Here is a 24014-nt window from a genome sequence, read left to right on the forward strand (position 1 = left end):
ATCATTTAAGGCAAAAATACACACATATTCCCACACATCCCAGCCGCCCTTGAGGCAAAACACTACAGCTTCCTCAGGTCTGCAGGATTAAAATGCAGGATTACTAAATGTGTCGCTTTGTAGTTTGAGGATTAACTGTCTTTTTCCTTCCATTAACGGCACACACATCTCACACACACATGCATGGCATGTAATGCCAATTCAAGCTCAGTCAATTACACATAAACAAGCCAACACCAAAAACGGGGTCATTGCAAATATTTCTGTTGACTTCCAAAGAATCATTTCTCCCAAGCTTCAGAGAATTCATTACTATAGTGCTGCTGAACGCATTGCTCAGAGAAATGAACATGAGATCCAGTGAGTAATTGACTGAACCAAAACAAAAAAAGCGGATCCATCTTTTGGTTTCTACAAAATATGTCCAGTGTTGACAGTTTTCTTCTTGGGGCCTAACACCACGCACGTATCCGCCACACCAGGACTTCCAAGAGAGACATCCTTCTGTTGAAAGGGCTCACAGGTTTAGTTTGTTTGACAAAGGAGTTCATACTGTGGAATTTAAAGAGGTTCACTCTGTGGAATTTAAAGTCCCAGGGTATTGGAGTGGGGTGGAGCAGAGCAGCATAAATGGAGCGAGCCCTTCGAGGCGGCTGACTCTCCGAAGTGATCCCACCAAGTTTAATCCTTGACATCACAAGAGGAAAATCCCAGTGCTGCCAACACTGTCTCCTAGACAGCCTATGGATGTAGGGCAGCTCAACATTGTTTCCTGAATTGAAAATGGGCCATTGTATGGGGTGGATCAGAACAGACTATAGGTGTCACTGAAACTTGTAGTTTTGTTGAAACTGAAATATTTCCTGTTTTGGACCCCAAAAAATAGTGATAGATCGTTAGACTAAAATTTTCCTGAATAAACAACAAACGAAACTTTTGTTTATTTTGTAGAGACTTTTGAAGCCTACTCCAATCATATTTTGATCTTTTGCAATAATGTTCCCAGTGGTCTTTGAAAATATGAATGTGCTGTTTTAACAATAAAAAAAAACTGTAGTTTCTGCAGAGTGGCAGGACTCCTTCAGAAATTCGCGTCTGACTTGTGGCCGGGACTGTTGGCATGGGGTAACCCTGCTCTTGCTTCCCTACACCTTTCTGTTTCACACTCTCCCGCTAGCTTAGAGCCCCTCACAACCCCAACCTAACAATGCTGGTGCAACAAAAATGACAAGCAGTTTTGGTGCTATCCAGCTTTACAGTGTTGAGACAGATTCCTGCTCAGATGAGGAAAACAAAAACATATGTGGAGATAATTGTCTGCAAGTGGATGCATCAGAATGCTGCAGAGCAGGGAGCTTGTGGCCTGCCCACCTTCCTTGAACCTACAAGCTTTTTCCAACAGCATTTTTTCGTCTGCTCTTATTCACAACAATTTCAATAGAGAAATACTCAGAAATGATATGCATAATTTTCTTTATTACATATGTCATCCTTAATGAGAAAAATGTCACAAGAACATCTTAAAAACACCACAAACACCATTTTCATTGTGGATTTTTTGAGCAGGGTCTGAAATGTCTCTTTACAGATCTTGGTTTTGCTTCATTGCATTTTTTAGTTCTTGTAAACTGTATCGCTTCCTGTGCACCAGAATGGCCAGAGATCCCCGGGCAAAAGCTTTCTCCCAGTAAAAAACAATAACCTTTTATCTACAAATATTTCCCTATTTGCTCCTCGAGCGATTTGCCCTTAAACCAGCATTGCATGCAAGGCCAACCATCAAAGCAGCAAAGCAGTTAATAGGTAAACGTGGACAAACAGTGGCCTGTTTCACTGCTTCATGCCCACACAGGTGCATTCACTTATGCTCCAGGTGCACTGATCTCATCTGCCCCAGCCAGTGTAACGCAGCAAATCCAGATTATGCTTGGCCCTTTACATGTCAAAACATCTGTCAATGTTTGGCAATCCTGCAGACTTCTCCCTCACAAGAACTCCCCATCTGCCTAAAAATGAACTTGGTAAGAAAGGATTTGGTTGGAAATGTCCTTGTGTTTGTTAGATGCTTTCATCTAAATGTGGTTTACAATTCTAAACATGAAAGACTTAAAGTTATAAGAAATCTACCATTTTTTTTTTTATGGAACCCGAAGAAAATCAAACAAAGTGATGCATAATTTAATTGTTGACTGAATTTTCTTGTGTGTGCTGTAAAAAAAATGATACTTTGTTTGAAATTATTTTATTTTGTTTTTCAAGACAATCCTAATTGATTTCTCAAGTTTTCAAGTCACATATAGTGAAAACAAAACCTGTCATTTTATAACTGCACAGGTTTGTAGAATATCCCTCTACGCTCTTTTTTTTAAAAATTACTTTTGTTCTTTTTGCATTTAGGAAAACTTGTCAACCATTTCCATTTGCATAATGTTTGATTACTTTCATTTTCTCTATTGCTCTTTTTTTATATTGACAGGTTAGTTGTCAAAGAGTTATAGGGATCTGGTGGTTTCCTTTAGTTTACTTGTTTTTCTTTGCCAGAAGGATTTTTTTTCTTTTGCTCTGAGGTTTGCTGGATTTATAAAGGTTGGGTTTGAGTTGCCAAATTACTTGCTTTTTCATTACTTTTATTTTGAGTTTGGTTTCTACTTTTTCTTGGTCAAATACTCTTTTCTTTACCCTGTTGCTTCACCTTTCCAGTTTATGGAGTTGCTATTTATTTTCTTAGTTTCACATTGACTTCCTGCTTAGAATGCATGTGTCCTGCAATTCAGTACTACAACACAAGAAAACGTAAAGGATCTTTTGCATTTATGGTTCATGCTGCTCTTTGACTGTAGGATTATGGTACATGTTCTCACGAACAGATGACAGGATTCAGTCGTTAATCGCCACCATCCTACAGGGCTACAATGTGTCGAACTGAGATGCTAAAAGACAATTTATAATTCACCTTGAAATAAATGCAATGACAGAAGGCTAGTGCTGCACTTTAGTGATATTAGTGTCCATTGTCACATATGGCCTTATAGCTACTCCAAGAGGATATTGACCCAAGCAAGGCACGCCTCCCTGCCTTTATGAATCTTATCGGAATGTATGAAACTGTGGATTCCAGTGAGAGTGATATTTGAGCCAACTATCCTGAGTCATTTATCATCAATGTAGGAAGTGAGATACAGATATCCATTAAGAGAAGGTAGATTCACAGTTCTCTTGAGACCATTTATGTGAGCAAGAATGTCCAGAGGAGGTCATCTCTTTTGAAACAGCCTTGAACCTACCTTGATATGTCAAAGCTTGCATTTTAGATAATCTACTAAAGAATTTTGACAGAAACCAAATAGGCTCTCTTTATAAAAGATATCTGACATAAAGATTCAATGCTTTTAGCTTTAAATATAGAGGCAAACTTTACTAATGAATTGATTATTTGACACATTAAGAACATTTACTTAAATTTTAAATGAAAGTACTTTTCATTTTGAAAATATTGAAATATTGAGTGAAATAAAGAAAAAAGTTTGAAGCTGTAAGACCAAAATCTTAAAACAAAAGCTATATTCAGTGATCTTAGCTAATTACCTCAGTTAATGGTTTGAAATGGTATCCCCTTATAAACTGAGATATCCTAATCAGAATATGCACTTGGTTTATTTACATCTAGAAATAAATTACTTTTTTTAGACTGGCTGAAGTAAGCATCCGTGTTTGTAATGTAGAGATACAGTGGTCAATCACTGATCGGAAGGTTGTTGGTTCAGTTTCTGCCCACCCATGTGTCAAGGAATCCTTGGGCAAGACACTTACACTTGCATAGCTCCTGGTGGTTATAGGTTGGTGCCAGTGTTCGGCAGTGGAGCCACCATCAGTGTGTGTATGAGTGACTGTAAAGCACTTTAGGCCTTATTAGAATCTAGATAAGTATATGACATTTTCAAACCTGTTTTAACATGAATTTTTTTAATTCACACAAAACATTTTCCATTTATCTTCAAACAATTATAAATAGGAATGTACAATTTGACAAACCTGCTTTTGTTATGATCGATCAACACAGAGCTCCACGTATTGCTCGTAAACAAAAAAGACTGTCCTATCATAAAATCTTCCAAAGGGGAAAAAAAAACTCACTGATAATGATAATTTTTTGTCAGACAGGAGGTTGTTAGAGAATAACCTGATTAGAGACAGAGTTTTAAGCACAATGCTTTGGCACATCCAGGGTGATGTATACATTTGACTTTGATGTTAGCATCTTTTGGAATGCAAAGAGATGGATTTAGGTCACTATGAGTGAGTTAGGTGCTTAGGAAACCTGTGTGCTCTATTTCTGTCTTAATGTGTGGTGTTCATGAGGAAAAGTACTTTTGGATTCTAAAGGACTGCCTGTATAGCCTAAATCCATAGCTTCTGTTTATGCTTTAAGCTTTTGATAGAGTTCTAAAAATTCTCTTTGATTTTTCACCTCACCGTTTTCAGTCCACTGACCTTTTGGAAAAACTTGGCATCTGCATTTGCCAGCTTGCTTGTCTGTGTTTTTGACAGCTTGTTTATGAAAAAAAAGCTTCCTTGCCTCTGATTCTTTGTTGGCATGGTAAACAAGCAGAGGGAAACCTTCAATTCAATTTGCCATAGTTTATCTCCACTTGCCCCTGTGAAACAGGCACACAATAACACACAGGCACACACAAACCCTGTTATCCAGTTTCTGAAGTGTGCCAAAACTGGCTTCCATTAAAAAAAGTGAAAAAAAAAGTTTTTGTTTACTTGTTTTTGTCATTCTCAATTCACATTGGAAGTGTTAAAATCAAAAAATTTGAAACATAACTGAAAGAATAAAATAAAAAATAAATGCCAAAGATGGCTCTGCTTTCTTCAACAGTGAATACTGGGTGTTCTAGAAGGATGAAAGATTGAAGAAGGATCCATGCAATATTGTGATTTTTAGATGATTAATCGCATTTCAAGTAGGAAAATCAGCCTCTGGTGTTAATTACTGTACTACCAGTTACTGATTATTTTTGGTACTTAAAAGTTCTTCAAATTTGGTCTTTTATTGGTATTTTCTTTTCTTTTGATGTGTCCATCTGTTCGACGGGTAATTTAGTCCGTTTTTGTTCAAAGCAGACACCACTGCTGCCACTTGTCAGGTTTCTCCAAGTTGTCTTGACGGCATACTGAGCTGAAATAGAAGTTCCCCATCTTCTTTGAAGCTCTCAAAAGTTTTAATGAGGGATCATCGATTGTTTCATGCTCTGTTTGACCTCCTCACCCCAATGTAATCTTTACTGAAAAAGGCAAATATTTTTTTGATAACTTGTTTAAGATCACTATCATTTCTGTTCTGGTTACAAGAAGTCCCTGGCCCTTTAGGTTGTGGTGAATGTGTTTTTTTTTCGTTTCATTATTATTATTTTTTTCTCTACGATCTAAACATCTTAAAGACTTCTTTCCTTACAGAGAAGCAATGACAGTGGCATGAGTGCCTGTATGTGCCTAGAGCCCCTCTGACCATCACTAAGTTACGACGGAGTTTTTGGGCCACAAAAAAAAAAGTATAATTACGAGATTTTATCTTGTAAATTTAGGAGATAAAAACTCGTAAATTTAGGAGATAAAAACTCGTAAATTTAGGAGAAAAAATCTCCTAAATTTACGAGATTAAAGTGGAAGTGAGCATGCAGAGCAGCAGGTGAAAGCCGCGCAGCCGCAGAGCAGACCGACTAAACTTTGTTGAACAGGTGAGCTGAATGTTTATTGATAATGTTCCAAATGTCTGGAAGCTCATTTGTTTGATTTAGGATTCATTAATGTTTTATTTATTGATGGTTGGTTTGCAGGATCTCTGCAGCCCGATGAAGCCGTCGTCGGTGTCCCTGCAGCTGTCCGCTTGAATTCTTTCTTCCTCCACCAAAGACAAGACTCTACGTCTGTGTGACGCTACCATCACACAAAAGGAGGAGCACTTTTTTGGCATTTTCAACGTTCTAATGCTAATATAAAAGCCTATTTTCATTCCTCTTTATTGTTTTATGTAGAAACGGGTCGCTTCATCTGCAGGAGGGGGCGTATGTAACACTGTTTACTTCCGCATTGGTGTTCGGATGACAGCTTCATGACGTAATGAGACAAATGAACTTCAGGTTATGTGAATGAAAAGGAAAATAAAGGCTGCAATGGTCCACTACACCCAAACATGTCTCTGAGCTCCTTATTTTACAGATGAAACTCCGCTTTACTGACACTGAACCCCGGAAAGACGGCTCCACGTGCAATAATCTGATTTTGAGTCGCCAAAAGGTTCCGAATCTCTTTGTTTTAAACCTATAATCCGGAAATAAAGCTTCACAAAAGGCTCCACATAATTCATCTTCAAGCTAGGCTCAGATAAACGGACAACTTCGGTGTTTTCTCCTTAATCTACGACTTTTCTCGTAAATTTAGGAGATAAAAACTCGTAATTTTAGTTTTTTTGGTGGCCCTAAAACTCCGTCGTACTAAGTACCAAAGTGTCAATACAATTTTTTTTTTTGACAGTTGTTGTAGGTATTGACTTCAACAACTGAACAAAGGTAAGTTAGGAAAAAAAAAAAAACCTTCTATTGTAATATATTTATTTATGCAATAGGACTAGCACAGTTCTGTTTCCATATGAAATGTGAAAGAGCGGGCGGAATAGTAATGACCTATATTGCTTTTTATGAGAATTTACAACAAGAGACCGGCTCAGTGCTGATGCCTTTCTGTTTTCAACAGCCTAATGTACCTTTTACAGATTTCTTGTCACTTTTAGAAATACACTTTATGAGTTTTGAGCTCGTTTTAACCTAAGAAAATTGCACAAACTCGTACATGCAGGGTGGGAACTGAGCCTTTATCTTGCAGGAGGTTCTGACGGGTTTTACCTGAATAATACCTAGCAGGCAGGGTAAACAATGATGTGACCCTGGGTAGAATCCGGTTTAAACATGAGTTTGTGTATTTTTGGACATATGTAAAAAGAGGGATTTGGCTCCACTTTTTCCACACCTTAAATTTGATTGTTACGAAGAGTTTCATTACCGTTCTAAGCTTGTTATCCTTTGTGCATCCAGTTCTATTGCAGGTTAGGTGTCGCTATGTTAACAATGTAATTTGCACCATATGGTGAAACCACTTCACACATGCATATGATTGAGAAAACTAGTGTGGCTTGAATAAAAAAAAAAAAAAGTGAGCAGTATGACAGAGCTGTGAGAAGAGTGTGGCTTTTATGTTCGACTTACGAAAAATAAAAATACTTTACAGATAAACCAAATAAAAGCTTTCTAATTGAGGGGAAAATTATTTTGTGTAAACATGTTTGTGTGTAATAGAGGTACAAGGTAAAAGCATTGCATATTTACTGGTTGTCACCTTTTTGTTATTCATCTTCATCTTTAGTCTCTCCCACAAACCCTTCCACTTGCCTAAAATTCAGCAGCTGGGATGACTAAGGACCCCCCCCCCCCCCCATCTATTTACAAACCCCACCTGTCTTTTACAAACTCTACAGGCTACCAAAATCCAGAATTGAATTAATTCTCCTTCCAGACCTTTATCGTATTTCCAGGATTCAGGGGTTGTCTTAAAAGTTTTATCTCACAGTTCCCTAAGTCCATGTCAGCAATACTGATTCATATTTGTGGAAAAAATCAAGAGTCTTTAAATCTAAACTATGAGGAATAAATTTATAATTTCTTTAATTTTAAATTTAAATCTTCAAGATAATATAAAAGAATCCTCAAATTCCCATATTTAAGAGACCATTCAAAATGTATACAGCTATTCTGTATTTATTCAAAAATAAAGATTTCTTTGGGTATTTTTTTGTATTGTATTAAACACTGCAACATCGATACAAATGGATTTTGTAAGTCTAAACTTAATAAAGTTTGAAAATTAACATGTTTATGCATTTTTGCTGGTGGCAGGAAAACAAACCGTAAAGTGGAGTGATCTGTTAACTACCTTCCTGTTTACTTTTTTGAAATGCAATTGTTTGTAACATTTTTTTTCGTACAAATGTCTGTTTTTTTTCCACTACTCTTCCCTTGAAATCCCCAAAGAGGTTCTTTAAAAAACGAAAAAAACAAAAGGAAACCGGTATCCAATCTTCTCCGTCAGATTTGTATGTTTTATTTTTTCCAAGCACAGTAATACTCGTACGGAAAATTACTTATATTTATGTGCATATTATAGCTGCAGACTAACGAGTGCATTCGCGTCTTGTTTGCACTGGAAGCATTGAAATGAAACGTGTAGCATTGATGTGAGGATACAGACTTTGATAACATTAATTCAAAGTTGTTTATTTAATGTCATGCCCTTTTCATCTAAACAGTAACAACCTATATATTCCACAACTCAGAGTTTAAATAATGACACATAAGTATGATATGATCAACCCTCTAGCTCTGAATGTAATTGTGTTTTTGATGCTTGTAGCCTTTTGAGCCTGATGACAGTAATTAAAAAGAAAGCAAGGACCTCATTAACTAAATTATCTTATTGCTGGGAAGCCACTGGGTTAAAAGCCTTCCCTGAATGAGCTGATATTCTTCATCATGATGTTCTGTAGTTTACTGGAACCACTGTAAGAATCCTCTGAATCCTTCTTTTTACATTGTATTTTTTTTGTTTTTAGTTATTGGCTCTAAATATTTACACAGTAAGCTGGTTCATTGTTAATTTAAGGTAATGTGTGTTTCATGCTTTTTGTCGATGTTATTTTTTCTTTCAAGTTTACTGATAAAAAGACACTTAAACTGGCCATAAATCTATCCCAGCCCCCCATGATCTGGATTCATTTTGATGATGGATGAGAGTAGAAAAGACTCGGGAGGGAAGTTGGAAGTTGAATCTGTCTATTATTTGGATCTCTGTGTCGTGGCTGGTTTCTGGCATGGTCAGTTGTTACTCCCGTCTACAGCAAGAGCCGAGCCAGAATCCTGGAATGGGGAGTAAGAGTGTTGACATGACAGCTTGATGCCATCTGGGCACTTGGATTGACAAAATGATGGAGATAACTCTCTGTGCAGTTCAGATGGACAGAAAAATGTCCCCAGCTCCTGCTGTGGTGGCGGCACCAAACCCCAGAATTGGAGATGCATGGGTCCAAGCTCAATTTTCAGAAAAATGTTTTTTTTTATTTTTTTGTTTTTATTTCTTTTTTGAAAGAGGATTCTAGTGATTGGATTCACATTCACAGAGTATACTGGCTTTTGGCCATAAACTCATTCTGGTATAAATTAGCTTTTGCTTCCTGCCATCCAGGTCCAGTAGAACCACCTGCCAAGTGTCAAATGCTGGGGGGGGAAAAGTAAATGTTGACTAAAAAAACTATATTCTTGATAAAGGCCTGAGATCATGATTGTGAGGGAAAATGAATGCTTGAATGTATCTGATTGATCTTATTATTTATTATATATTTCTATCAAGAGCTATGTATCTCCAAGGTAATGTTTCTACATTTGGAATGCATGCACTATTTTTTTTAAGTTGTTTAAAAGAAAACAATAAAAAAAAAACGTTTATTACTGTTAATTGCAGTGTCATTTTTTTCCAATATTTAAAGTTTTTACACTGGTAATTTAAAAAAAATTGAGGATACATGCAGAGAACATTCAAACACCACAGACAAAAGGCCCCTGCAGGAATTTGAACCGAGGATTTCTTGTTTTGAGTAAGTGCAAATGACTGCAACGCCATGCAGCACCATGAGGGGATATTAATCTGACAAATTCCCAGTGCCTAATTGGCTTTTTTTTCAAATGAAAGTATATAAAAATATTATTGAAGGTGCATCTATTCTTAAAAATCAAACAAAATATTTTTCTTTTTTTCCAAAAAATATGGATTAAAATAGGATGCTAACAGGCCTTATGACTCAACTTTGTCCCTTTCCCATCACCATTGTCAAGCACTTAGATTAACTTAATTGTTCACTGTGTTTGATGTGGAAAAAAAAGTACTTGTTGAGATCTAAACAAGAGTGTTTGCAACACTTTAAGATATTATTCAGATTATTAAACCAGTAAAGACTTTGATCTACAAATAAAATGTTTTCATACCAGTAATGTTATAGTGTAACTAAACAGTGAATACATCTGTAAATACTATTAAAAATATTGGTCTCATCCTGGTTGGTCTATTCATTGTTCAGTAACTTTCTAGGTTGTTTTGATAATTATGTTGACCGTTTATTTTTTTAAATAGTCTGAAGTCTAATAATTTTTTTATTAGGCAGTTTTTAAGACTACATGTAAAAGGATTTTTCACAAGTATCTAAGAGGCACTTTTTTTTTTAAGCTTGGAAAAGAAATTCTTGTCGTAATCCATTAAGATGGCTAGTTGTCTTAGTTTTTAATTACTTTTTTGATCAAATGCAGATGATTTTAAGCTATCCATAATGTAAAGAGAAATACGCATTTACTCTTAATGTTTGTCTGGTGCTTAAAAAGAGGAAAAATGCAGCACAGCATTTTAAACAAAGATGAGGTAATAAGAACATAAAGCCACAGCTTGGTTTTAGCTTTGAAAAATATTCCATTATTAGGTTTTTTCTACCTTCCTTTAAAAACGTGTCTAATCTTTTAGTCTTCACCCTAGGCCTAGATCATGGCCATTTTTATTATGAGAACAAAGCAGAGCACTTTATATTATGGCATAACCTAAGAAGCAAATCTATTGGCCTCAGGTGAAATAAAGGCATCTGGAATGTGTGCTATCAGATCAGGTAGTTCCCTTTCAGCCCCGCAAGGCAAAAAAATGAATAAATAAATAAAACTCTCCCAATCTAAATACAATCCCTTTACCCACTCAACAGACTTCTATTGAAAAGTCACAGATTAGATCTCTGTACATACTAGTTACAATTAGATGTGTGTTACTGATTAACCAGCAATAAGTGGAAAAGGTATCGGATGCTGGATCCTTGATGGACTGCTTACACCCCCCCCAGGCCAGTCAACATTTGCTATTAGAAGTAAGAATTCCTTTAGAAATGTTACTGAACTATCTTCATTTTATCTTCAGGCAAATAAGCAATATTGGTTATAATAGGGCATTATACATCACAATTCCAAACACATCACAGCAAAATTATGACATAAGTAAATAGTCAAATTATTGTTTTAGACGCTACGATGAAGTAAACAGAAAATTTTACTTTATTAAAAAAAATGTTTTACTTTGCACCCAAATTAAAGTAACACAGATGTTTTGGGCATCAGTGAGGTCCAATTGTTGTATTTTGAACAATGCATAAAAAAAGCCCATATAATTGTGTGAAATTTTCCAATGATGCAACATTAGTTAAAAAAATTGAAAAAATTAAAATTAGTTTAGAATTAAAATTGATGTTTAAAAATGTTTTAAAGTAAAAAAAAAAAAGGAAAAAAAAAGCTCTTGTGTCCTGGTACTTTTCAGGTATGACTATCAGCTTTTCCGCTGATTGACATGAATCAGCTCACAATGACAGATTAATTGGGATTTGCTCTTCTTTCCAAAAATACTCTGAGATTCTCTTGCTTGGGCATACTTTCAAATGATTCCCAAAACATAATGTGTTAAAAAGCTAACCAATTAAATATCTACCACAATAATGGCAAAAGAATGGCAATTACTATTTTGACTTGGACAGTATTTACGTCAATAACATCAATGAGAATAGACAACATTAACAAACATTGCTGTGGGAAAATATTTTAAAGCTTTTGCTCTCTCCAAAGACTTATGTTCTTCAAATTTTAAAGCTAGATCTGGATTGGTATTAGCAAAAGCATCAAGCTCAGTAAAAAGAGGTAGCATCCAGAAAATGAAGACCAAAAAATTTATGAATATGGTAGCGGACAAATTCGATAGTACATTAGCTTTTTTTTTTTTCTTCAACAGGCCCATGAGGGAAAAATATGCCCAAATGAAAGCCACAGAAAATACTACTTCTCCTATGACAACTGCTCAATAAATTAGAAAAACCAAACCAATTCAATTTGAATTTTATTTATATAGCCCAATATTATAGTTGTCAACGGGCTTCACACTGGTGATTATACAAAACATAAAAACAATAGATGATTGCTAAACTAATCAGATAATGCTAAACTGGGCATCCCTGCCTTTAGCCCCTCCATCTCAGTAAGATAAAAAAGAACAAACCTCAGGGATGAAGGAGGGATCCTCTCCCAGGACCGACAGGTGATCTACCAGAACTCTGAAAGAAGAATTGGTTTATCTAACTCTACAACTACATGTTTGACTAGTGTAGCAGGAAGGCTTCATCCAGATGGAACTGAGTGTGCGAGACAAGCCTATGAGTTAATGAACTCAAATATATAAATGTATGATTATCATTATTAACAGCAACACTGACTAAAACTGAAGTTATATTCCACTAATCACTATTTTTGCATTTCTTATTCAAATATACAGTGCAAAACAGTGGGGTATTGGTCAGTATGTCCTCATGCTGTTTCCTGGAAAGACTACAAACACTTTTGGTGAGGGTAACAGATTTCTGGCCCTACTGAGTGCCATAAACATAGAAACTTTGGGGGGGGGGGCACTGGGTGTGAGAACGCCTGGTGTGGAACACTTAAAATGAATCATATGGGCCAAAATCTGTAATCCAATGACCTGGCAAACATTCTTTTGTAAACAAAATTAATGGATGCAAATAAGATAAAGCATGATGACAATAGCATAAACTCAAAAAAAAAATATTTATTTCAATCATTACTTCTTATTTTACAAATTGAAATTAAGGGATTTTTTTAATGTAAGTTTATTTGCTAATAGAAGCATCTTTATTTCATTAGAGAACATCTAACGACAAGATCTGTTTGATAATAAAGAACTTACCATTTTGTCCTGCAAACTCTGTATCATTCCTTAGTCAAAACAGACACCTTTTTATTTTTTTTACAGGCCCAGCAATTTTTCAGTATTATAAATTCTTTTGAGATCAAATTCTCCTGGAACAGTCATAAATAAACTGCAGTATAGTACAATCTGCATCTGCTTTTTAAATCATAATGCGTAATACAGACAAGTACCCCATTTTAAAGTCTGTGTGACCAAGACTGTTTCTTGGTCATGATTGTAAAATGTAAAAAAACTTGAATGTAGCTCTGTAATTTAAAGGTTTTACAGTCTTCTTAGTGTTTTAATGAAGTTTGGGAGGTGGTCAAAAAAAATGAATGTGCTGAAGTTTTTTAATTAGTACAGCTCTTAAATAAAACAAAAAGAGGAGTTTGATTCTTGGTCCAAGTATGAAAGATGATTTTTTTTTCTGCACAACACAAAGAAATCCTCTAAACCTTGGATAAAAAGGAAAACTATGGTAATAAAAAGGTTTTAAATAAATCCACTAACATACATTTAAATAATGTCCAGACAGATTACCAACTGTACTTTCTCTGAAATATGAGATTTACAGAAAAAGAGTAATATATATTAGAGAAAATTCTCTGCTTCTTTTACAGAAAAAATAGGAAAAAATTGAGAAGAGAAACATTCTTTTGTTTTAACTTTCATGCAATGTCACAATTCAGTTGTAGTTTATTTATTTAATTTTAATCATTAAACCCCCAAGATATCCAATACCCTAAAGAATTTTTGCCATTTACTTTTGATTTTGTTTCCCCAAAAATTTATTGTTCAGAAAAATACATTTTATACAAACTAGAAACCCACTGATAAACTGACTTTCCAGACTAGATTAGGTTTTTCGTATCCGTTTTCTGTCTGCTCCTGTTTCATTTTTTTCAGTCATTGCCACTTTTTTTTTTTACTTGCGATACCGTAATTTTATTTTGACATAAAACTGGATAGCAGGTGTTGTCTTATCTTGACAAAAATCCCGGCAGATACAAAGACACAGTCTGGTCTACCTTCACACAGCTTTTCATCATCTCTTAATTGGCCCATCTGCAGTCGAAAAACACTGGATTCACTTGAACGACTTGGCTCTTTGAGTGGAGAAAGACTCATGGTGACCTCTGCAGTCTTCCAGTGACCCTTGTGTCTGGCAGAATTCTTTTTTTCAATTTTTTTTTTTTTTTCATTTTTCTCACCATAGTCTTTTTTTTTAGAGCCAAATGCTTTGTTTGAGTGTGTCAATGCCAAACTCACACAAAAGAATCTACAACACATTTTGTGTGCCTGTTTGCATTTGATGATTTTAGTTGTTGTTTTTTTTATTCTTTTGAGGGAGGGGTGCATGTTAAAGGCTAGACAAAAAAGAACTCAGAAATGTAATACATGTGAGACAAAATTGCTCCTTGCATTTATCTTTTTTTTGGAAATTGACCCAAATAAAAAATTAACTAACTTTCCAAGATAACCTTCTCAACAATGTTGTTTGATCAGGTAGATAAATAATTCTCATTTACATCCCTGGTAAAGTTTAAAATTATTCTCTAATAATGTAATATCCATAACTTTAGATTCAATTCACATTTCTATCACTTTTTAATGTATATCTTGTTACACAGTAGGACTCATTTAAAAGTTTCAACTGTGCTCAACCCATATGTAGTTGGAAATGAATCTTCTTAGTTTAAACTTTAAAGCATTAATGTGAGCTCCAACATCATTGATTTTTTTTAACATATTCTTATGTGATGTGGAGACTTTTTTTCTTAGAGGTTACTCTCAGATGAACTTCTTTGACTTATTTTTTTTTTTTACTTTCTTTTTATACTTTTATGAAGCCCTTTAGAAAGTGGCCTTGTAGGAAGAGCAAAGACCTAGGGGACATGCTCTGATATAAAAATCTTGCCATATTGTACCTTTTCAATGTACACTAATGAGACTACGTTGACTGTAGTTGGAACTGTTTCCACTGTTCCAACTGTTTTCACATATTCAATAGTCTGGGTTTTAAGGAGCGTACTAATTTATTTGTGTCAATACCAATGGTGGTTTTCTTGTGATGCATGGGGGTTAAATGTATAAATTGAGATGCAAGGAATGATTTCACTTCAGTTGATTGTCTTTGTCTTGCTCCTCTCTTCATTGCAGAATAAAGCTGAAACTGATCCCCATCCCATAAGTCTTAAAAACTGCCTCTATTGGGGAAAAAAAGAGCTATTGAGCTTTTAAAGCGGATTCTTGACCATTCAATTTTTAGACAGAGTTTAATGGAAAAATTAATCAATGTCATTGTGTCTGCATCTCCCTACTTTTTTTTTAATAGAGTATCAAGTTAAAATATAAAATACTATTACCTTAGTGAATGGTCAAATATTTCTGCAGTGTGGGATCATTTCAGTCATCCTTACAAATCATGTTTTTTTTTTTAGGTATGGGAATCTAGCAGGCCATAAAGATCAAGTGATAAATGACATGACATTTTTTGCCTTACGCATGACACAGAAGACTATGGTAAGGTATAGTGCAGTGAAAACGTTTTAAAGGCTTGATTGATTGCTTGTGCAAGGTTCAATCGCATCACTGCATGCTTTATCCTTGGTAAATGCCTTTAAAACCTGACTCTAGCATGAATTCGACAATGTCTACAGGCAAGGAAGCTGGGATAAAGATCAGAGGGGCCAGAGGGATCCACAAAGTGCCAGCATGACCAGAATTTGATACTGAATCTTGAGCTACTGCACAATAGAGGAAATATAGGGGGCTTAGGGACCTGACAGAGACATAATTCAATATAGCCGGAGGAAAAGATGGAAGGTAAAAATGCACACGTGAAGACACAAAGAACATCTGCACACCCCTTTAAGCAACCACTACTACTTAACAAGACTTAAAAGTATTCACAACTGGTTTGAAGGGTCAAGTTGAACACAGTAGGATTTAAATTGTTACAGTCAATAGAAAGCTTTCCTGCGGCAGAACACTGCTCTTCCTACAGTGACAATAATCCACATGTTAAAGGACATGACTGATTGTTTTTTATAGTCAGCTCTGAGGTTACTCCGGCAATAAAGGGAGTGATGAGCGAAGATCCTCTTTGTTTTCAGAGCTGTTGCTCCCACAGAGTATACCCACAACAGTTCCTCCCATTTCCGAAAACCAGATGGATCTGCAGTGGAGGAAAATCTGGAGCGCTGGTGATGAAGGAAAACTAAGTGGCTTTTCTGGCAGGTTTTATCAACAGTCTGTGTGGATAATAGCAAAATGCCCAAGAGATGAAATGTGCATTGCTTGCATGGAAAGGTGCCCGCTGATGCAAATGCATCAACTTATCACATTTTCTGAAAACTTTACCAAAGTTTAAAAGTTGTGAAGGTGATTGACTTTTCTAGGAAATAGAAAAAGGCATGATGGCATGATTGGACTTACTTTCCATCCATGCATTATCTCTGCCAGCCTTGTTTTCATTTAAAGTGTCGTAAGAGACCAACAAAGACTTCTGTGTGGTTCCCCTGATGAGAGGGATCAAAAAAAAGAATGGGGCACCGGTCAATCTTTCCCTAAATGGTACATTAAACTCTTTCAAAGTTTAGAGGCTCCTAAAGTACAGCCATGACTTTTCAGCTGTGCTCTAATTACATTCATGTCCTGGGGTCACAAAACAACCCGTCATCTTTTGTGCACTCACCACTGGGATATTGTCCCAGCCGCCTGTCACCTGTGATCTTGGCTGCCCCATTTGATCCCCTCCTATTGATACCCCTGTTTAGCAATGCCACGCTTCTTTCTGTTGAGGCATCTGACTTCTTTCACATGTCATCTGTGTTGGCTGAACTCTCCTCCTTTACCTTACTGGGTGGGTGTCAGCAAAGAATGTTGAATGAGTTGAGTGGTGATCAGCAGCCAACCTCATGTCTGGCCCCATCATCTCAGCGTGGGCATCTATGAAGGCAGCCGGTGTCTCTCATGGCCAGTAGGGTTTGGAAAATCTGGGCTTGGACATTTGCCCAGCCAAAGGCTTCCTGCCCCTGAAACATTTCAAGTTACCCCCTTTTTTAATCTAAAAGCCCATATGAGGTAGTAATGTAAATGCCGGAAACTTCCAAAGAATGAATTTGTGCAGTAAAGTTGACTAGAACGCAAATAAACTACACTTTAAGTTAGATTTTTTGTCACATGGTCAGGAAAAATACTTTCCATTATCATCCATTTGCTTTCAATGCAGTTTTTCCGCACCATTATTACTCAAAATACTAGCAAAGTCATAGTTCATGTCACAGAGAGTTATGCTTTTAATTAGAAACATCCCACAAAGTCAGTGGTAAATCCCAGTTTTATCTGACGATGTTGCTCTTAACAGAAAGCTCTTTCTACGATTCTTTTCATCTCAGAACTCTAGAATTCATGAAGCTGACAGAAATTTGACAATATAAGGAAGAAGCCATCACTGTTAGTGTTTGGTGAAAAGGTCCAAGAAAAAAAAAACTTGTTTCTTAACCTTTTAACAAATTAATAAAGATTAGATGGTTTGCACACATCATAGTAACCCAAAAGATTTCAATAAAGGAGAGAAATAAGAAAAATTTGAAAGAGTGAAGCTCAATAAAATGCTTCACATTTGTTTTTTTAAAATATGTTCAAATGTTGTCTTAAATCTATAAGTTAAATATTTGTACGAAAAGTGCATTTCAAGTATTTTAAAGACCCACCGTGCATCATGTTTTCTCTTCATAATTGGTTTAGATATCCTTTCAGTGCCACACAAAGTATTAAACACAACAGGAATCTGCTGTTGGCTCTCAACAATAGAAATTTAATACATGATAACCGCAGGATGTCTGTCTCTGTTTTGTGTTACATCCCTGTGGTTTCTTTTGACAGAGGACATCACATTTTGGATGTGAAATATGACTCCACTTGGAGGCTGCAATATTCTTTTGAAATGCATTTTAATAGTACCCTGCCACTGTCAGACAGCCTCTCTCTGGCTGAGTAAAAAGGGAAAATCTGATCAGTTTAGGAGGCTGGCCTAAGAGGAGACCAAGCCCATTGAATCGGACAAAGGAAATGTCTGATCAGCTGCTGTGGCAGTTGAATGCTGTAATGGGTAATTATTGAGGGCCTAACATTCTAATCTAAGCCTCAAAGTTCATTATTTTTTATGGGTGAAGAATAAAGAACACACTACACCACAGGCTCAACTGATACATAGACACAGCAGTATAACCTTTTTAAAGCTATTTATCTAAGAAAAAAAATAAGTGTGTTTGTGTGTAGTTACAGCATCTGTGCTTTCAAGAGCTTAGTGGAGCCTTAGTTAATTGGAAGAGAAGTCTGTTAATTAAGGCCCCTTTATGAAAATGCAATGCATATTAATAGAAAGAAGAAGCAATTTAAGTATGTGTAACTCTGAATTTCTTCCTAGCCACACTCCCATAGTAAATTGGTCCCGTTCATTATATTATTTTCCCTATTAGGAGTTTCCATGGGGGAATCTCAACACATTGTTGTGGGAAAACTGAAAATAGAGTGTTGCTTAATTAATCAGAGACCACTTAATTACTTGACTTAAAAGGCTTCCAACGAAACCTGGTAAACACAAGGGAAACATCAAAATCTACTTACTTGAAGCTCTCACACTGAAGGAATTGTATCTTAATCTCACCCATCATTAAAATGTCACCATGTATCAAAGACTTCGGTTGAATGTTTATGTGCATAAACAGACTAATAAACAACAAAGAAAATTTCAAACTTATTGTGAGGAACCATGTCAAGAAACTTACTAAGTAGAATTTATAGATAATTAAGATGTACTCATAAATTACTCATCATGCAGTCAAATCCTTCAATGTCCTGAAAAAAACGTAACCGAACGGTACACCCCCATATTCTGCTGCTTCAAAACCTGTTTGTCACATTCCTCTGTGCACCCCAAGGTGGGTAGGAAAGTTGAAAGGGTCACCTGAGAGAGGTGCTGAAAGAAGAACAGGAGGGTAGTGAATGGAGCACATTATCAGGACACATCATCAGGCTGAGATATGAGGCTCGTTCACAGCCAAACCAGCTGGCAGGATATTAGTACAAGTAAGTTTTCAACACTGATGCATCCCAGCACAAAGTTTAGTGGTCTTTTAGTTCTGTGAATCATTTGGTGAATTGTGTGTTGGCAACAATTACTACTGTAAGTATTGACAATTTGACAATTTCGTGCTAGAAAATATTGCCATTACCCAATGCAATTAGACATTTGAAAACAAGAAAAACAAAAATTTGCAATGTTTGTAAATGGCAGGCCAAATTTTACTTTTACTCATGTATTCACCCTGCTTACATCTCTGCAGTGCTAGGGGATACAATTGCTTTCAAGTAAGCAAGTCATTGAATTGTTTTCTGAAAAAAAAGACCTGCATTCAAGTCAAATAATTATTGAAAATACCGAGACCCAATTCAAACTTATTTATGCTATCTACAGTAGAGCACAAAAGTTTGGACACATCTTCCCATTACTTTGAATGGGAAGATGTGTCCAAACCTTTGGTCTGTACTGTATATGCTGTGAAAAAATGCAATACCACCAAAAATCCTTATCAACTTTTAAGCCTTTCTGTCACTGCGTGTATATTCAATGTGTTTCTGGTCTATCAGTGCTGCTGCTGTAAACCAGCAGCCAATGCAGGATCTGTGGGTGAAGGGTGCAGTAGGGGACTTGGAACACCTGCTCTGTAACTCGCTTGAGTTCGGTCTTGGCTCTGCTCCATGTTGGGGTCAGCTTGTCTGCTAATCTGCTAATATGGCGGATATAATTGCAATTGAATGGTCGCCTGCGTAGTGTGTCTGGAGGAATCAGTTTCTGTCTTCTATTGCAAATGTTGTGATACTCAATCAGAGTTAGTCACCGTCATTCTCAGTGTGTGTACCCAAGCTTGTGTATTTAGTTCATAAATTTTCATTACTCTGATATACAATTGCTTATGTCACATGAACATTTGCAGTCATAACAGTTACTACCTAATGCCAAAGGAGCTTTTTCCCGTTACAGTAAAGTAAATAAGTTGTTTGAGCTTCTTTGTTTTAATTTGTCTTCCAAATAAAATTTGATTTAATCATTGTAAAGTAATAAAAACTAATGCAAAGATTTATTTTCATTCTTTTTGTTAAGTGTAGTAAGTGGAAAATCAAGTCAAAAGTAAAAAGACGGTGCCGTTCATTAAACAAAATCACATTAGTATCTTTAAACGCAAATAAATATGTTATTAAATGTTAATTAATAAAGTTTAATAAAGAGTCTGAGATGACAACTTAATCTTAGCAAAGCAAAAGAATAGCTGTGTGGAAAAAATTAATTTATAATTAAGAAATTTATGATAAATCAGGACAACACAACGTCATAGAGTTCCATGGAGTTCCATCTACATACATTCACAATAAAGTGTGAGATGACATATAACAACACTAGAATGTTGAATATTCAGTTTCTTTGAGTTTTTGTTGAATCTCATCTTAAAGGATGTCTTTAGAGTCAACCTACTATAAATAGTACGTGCAAGACAATCATTTTTTCAAATCTAAACAGTTTATAATTGATGTTACCAGTTTTCATTCTCTTAGAACACTGCAGTTTTCCTTCATACCTTTCCATCAGCCCATCATTTAACTTTCTGGCTGTATTTCTCTCATGCACAAGGGAATGACAAATAAATGACTTGACCAAAGCCCTTAAGAAAAAAAACTACCATGTGAAGACTTTTAATGTTTCAATTTCTGAGGTTTTGAACATTATATGGTGTTAGATTTTGATTCCTGGTTGGCCGTTTGTGTTAACTCAAAATTGTTTGAATCTGAGAACCTTTTAGTCTGAAGAATATGCTGAAATATACTTTAACATGAAAAGCTAAATATCTTAGATATTTGTCTTTGTTGTTTTGTTTGCATGACAAACCGATACTTGAGTATACTAATATTTATGTAAATTCATACACGATATTGTATTTTTATTTGTTTCTGCATTTGTTCATGTACAGCATATTTACTGGGTATGAATGAATAAAGTTGAAGTTTGATCCATAGCAGAGATGACTAAAGTAGGATAAAGAGCAACCACATTCTGACTTGACTGGAGCATGTGTTTCTTTTGGAATGTAAACCACAAAAAGAGAAAACAGAAGAGGCAGTACCTACCTCTTTCAGCTCCTGTCATTTTTTAAACACCGCAGTGCCATTCTTCTTTCTCTGCTTGTTCCCTAGTATGTATTTGCTTTGTCCTCGTCTCTGCCTTCTATATTGCTTTTCACAGTCCCGTCTTATGCAGCCCACTCTACTTCTCAACAGTAGTTGCATACTGTTCCTCTCTTCTTTTGCTCTTTTGTCTGTGCAGCACAGCGTGGAATTGCTGGCACAGAAGAGATGGCAGACAGCCCCCAGTGAAGGCGATGACAGTTTTGAGATTTCAATGGGTTCCATTAGGTTCTTCAGGAAAGCGTTTTTAAATCAAGCTAAACGTCTATTTCTGAAGTAGCTTGGGCATTTTATGCAAAGTGGAATCAACTGCATCCTTAGTAATTGACTGCTTTAATGACTGTATACATTAAACTTTGAATAAATCTTATTTCTGAAAAACTAATGAATAATTTTGTCGCATTGTTATTTTGTGTCTAAGCTTAACCAATGACAAAATAATAAAACATTCTAAAGATTCAAAACAATTCAGCTGGGTAACAGCAAAGTTGCGTGTTTTGTGAGCCATTGTGTAAACGTTTCAATGATGCAAGAACTGGTCTGCATTTTAAATTATTCATAGGTGACTGATGGTAAGCTAGTTACAGCACAGGCAACATGTGGGTGGACCTGAGGCTGAGACCTCATACCTGCTGCATGCTGTCCAGGGGGGTATTCCAGAAGGCCTGTTTAAACTACCTTGACTTTAACCCTGAACTCTGGCTGAAATCTGCCTGAACTTGTTTACTCTGGGTATGTCGGTTCTAAAAGACAGGACATGAGTTAGCATAATTACCCTTGACTTGGTAACCCTGGGTTAATGCGGGTGCACAGCAAGTACATAAAGGCTTTCTTAATGGATCGCCGATATCCCAAGTCACCATGGGAACACGTGGAGAACAAAAGTGAGATGGAGTCTGAAATTTTAATGACGACATATGAAGATTATACGCTCATCAAAAAAGTAAGTACGGCTGCATCAGCAGAAAGAGTTTCTGCTCTGTGAATAATAACGGACAGAGTTAACGCACGTGTTTCTGATCTTATTTCCAATTATATTGTGATTTATATATATATACAACTTATAAAACTTAAATGAATTAATTCAATTGGTTACAAGTAATTGAGTTAAATTTATTCAACCTTATTTCTTATGTCTATTCAACTCAATAGTTGTTTACACAACTCAAATGTACATATTTATCAAACTAAATGTCATATTACTCCAATTCAATTAAATGTTTTTCCATATTAATTTATTGTAGTACTTGAACTCTCATATGTCTAAGTTAGAGGCTGCAGATTTTCTCATTTTTATAAAATTAAAATAAATGATAGTGTGGATTTACAATATAAACCATGATTTGAATTATCATGACTCTGTCTGTAACTTTAGTTCTTATACCACAAAGTTGTACCAGGGTTACATGGTGCAGAAAAAAAAAAAAATTACACATTTTTTTTCAAAATACAGAAATAACTAATGAGGTTCACACCAAAAACAAAAGCAAACAACTGTTCAGGAATAAAAAAATAAAAAAATAAATAAAAAAAATTAAAATTGAAAAACAACAACTACAACAAAAGAAAATAAATAAAGGAGTGAATGAAAAAAAAAAAAAAAAACACCCTGGGACCGTGGAGTGTCACTTTGACACGGTGTTGTACAGTCTGATGGCTGTGGGGAGGAATGACCTGCGGTAGCGCTCCTTCTTACACTGAGGGTGCAACAATCTTGTGCTGAAGGAGCTGGTGAGCGCCTCTCTACAGTTTGGTGCAGGGGGTGGGAGGGGTTATCCATGATGGATGTCAGCTTCGCTAACATCCTCCTGTCCGCCACCTCCTCGATGGAGGAAAAATGTTTAGGGCAAGGGTTGGGGGAATAAAAAGACACATAATTTCCTAAGATATATTAATCTTTTTTTAAAGCTTTTTCTATTCACAGGTTCTTTTAAAAATTCAACCGTGGAACCAGCACCAGTTCAGCAAATCCATACTAAGGTCGTCAAGGTTTCTGACTGTTTATCCCTGTTTTAAATTCCCCCTAAAACGACACTAGCCAGTATCAGGGTGCGAGTTAGGTATAAACAAAAGGTATGTGGATTTCAAAGCAATTCTCTTTAGGGTTGGTCTTCCTATTGTGCCAATACTAGTTTTTTTGGATCTTTTGCATCTTAGTTTTTCTCTGAATCTAAAATCCCAATACCAAACTGAGATATATATATATCGATCTGTCTCCCACAAGTAGCTAGATAAATGCACAATTTCAAACATTAAAGTGTGTAAATGGAGGTCTGCATTCTTTGGCACAACAGACAACATAAAAGAATGGAAAAATGCCAAATCTAAACACTGCCGGGAACTCAGATGTGAGCACATATTTCATGCATTTACACGATCTCAGCACATACTCGGCTTTATTCACAGAGTTGTCAGCCAAAATGAGTATCTCCAGATGTGAGCGCAACCCTGACAAATACTCACAAATGTTAAACAAGTCCACTACCTTTGAAGTCTTGCTAAACAAGCTCCCACACTTCACAAAATACACTCTGTCCCACACAGACCCATCCTGGAGATTTTCTTCATACAATATGAACATGTGTATACAAACATAAGATCGCTCACAAAAAACAGATATGTTAACATTTCTCAATATAAACAAGTCAGATTTAAAGAAAGTCAGCTGTATTTCTTTATGATGCCGCTTTTATGAGTCAATTTCTTGTCATCAAAAACATTGTGTCTCAAACAAAGAGAGGCAAAGGGATGGTAAGAACATGAAGCTAAAAAGGCATTTGTCCTTTTCTTTTTGTTGTTACACTGTCTTTTGGCTATTTCTCACTGAATTTGAATATATTTTCTACAAAATACTTTTTCACACTTTTTATTGCTGATTTATG

General features: G+C 35.9%; 1 long non-coding RNA gene across 4 annotated transcripts; it reads left to right on the forward strand.

The window, feature by feature from the left end:
• Positions 1-1799: 1799 nt before the first annotated feature.
• Positions 1800-22325, forward strand: LOC110014935 (uncharacterized). 4 transcript variants are annotated; one of them, XR_013655755.1, is made up of 5 exons: positions 9169-9706; positions 15327-15408; positions 15546-15711; positions 16002-16091; positions 21272-22325. It is a non-coding gene; the product is annotated as an uncharacterized LOC110014935 (long non-coding RNA). The 4 variants fall into 4 exon arrangements; XR_013655753.1 differs by having other exon boundaries at positions 16002-16125; positions 21272-22324; XR_013655754.1 differs by lacking the exons at positions 9169-9706; positions 21272-22325 and adding an exon at positions 1800-2021 and having other exon boundaries at positions 16002-16866.
• Positions 22326-24014: the final 1689 nt, after the last annotated feature.

The sequence above is a fragment of the Oryzias latipes genome, chromosome 4 (assembly GCF_053564925.1).
Source record: "Oryzias latipes strain Hd-rR chromosome 4, Olatipes_Hd-rR_3.1".
Classification (NCBI taxonomy): domain Eukaryota; kingdom Metazoa; phylum Chordata; class Actinopteri; order Beloniformes; family Adrianichthyidae; genus Oryzias; species Oryzias latipes.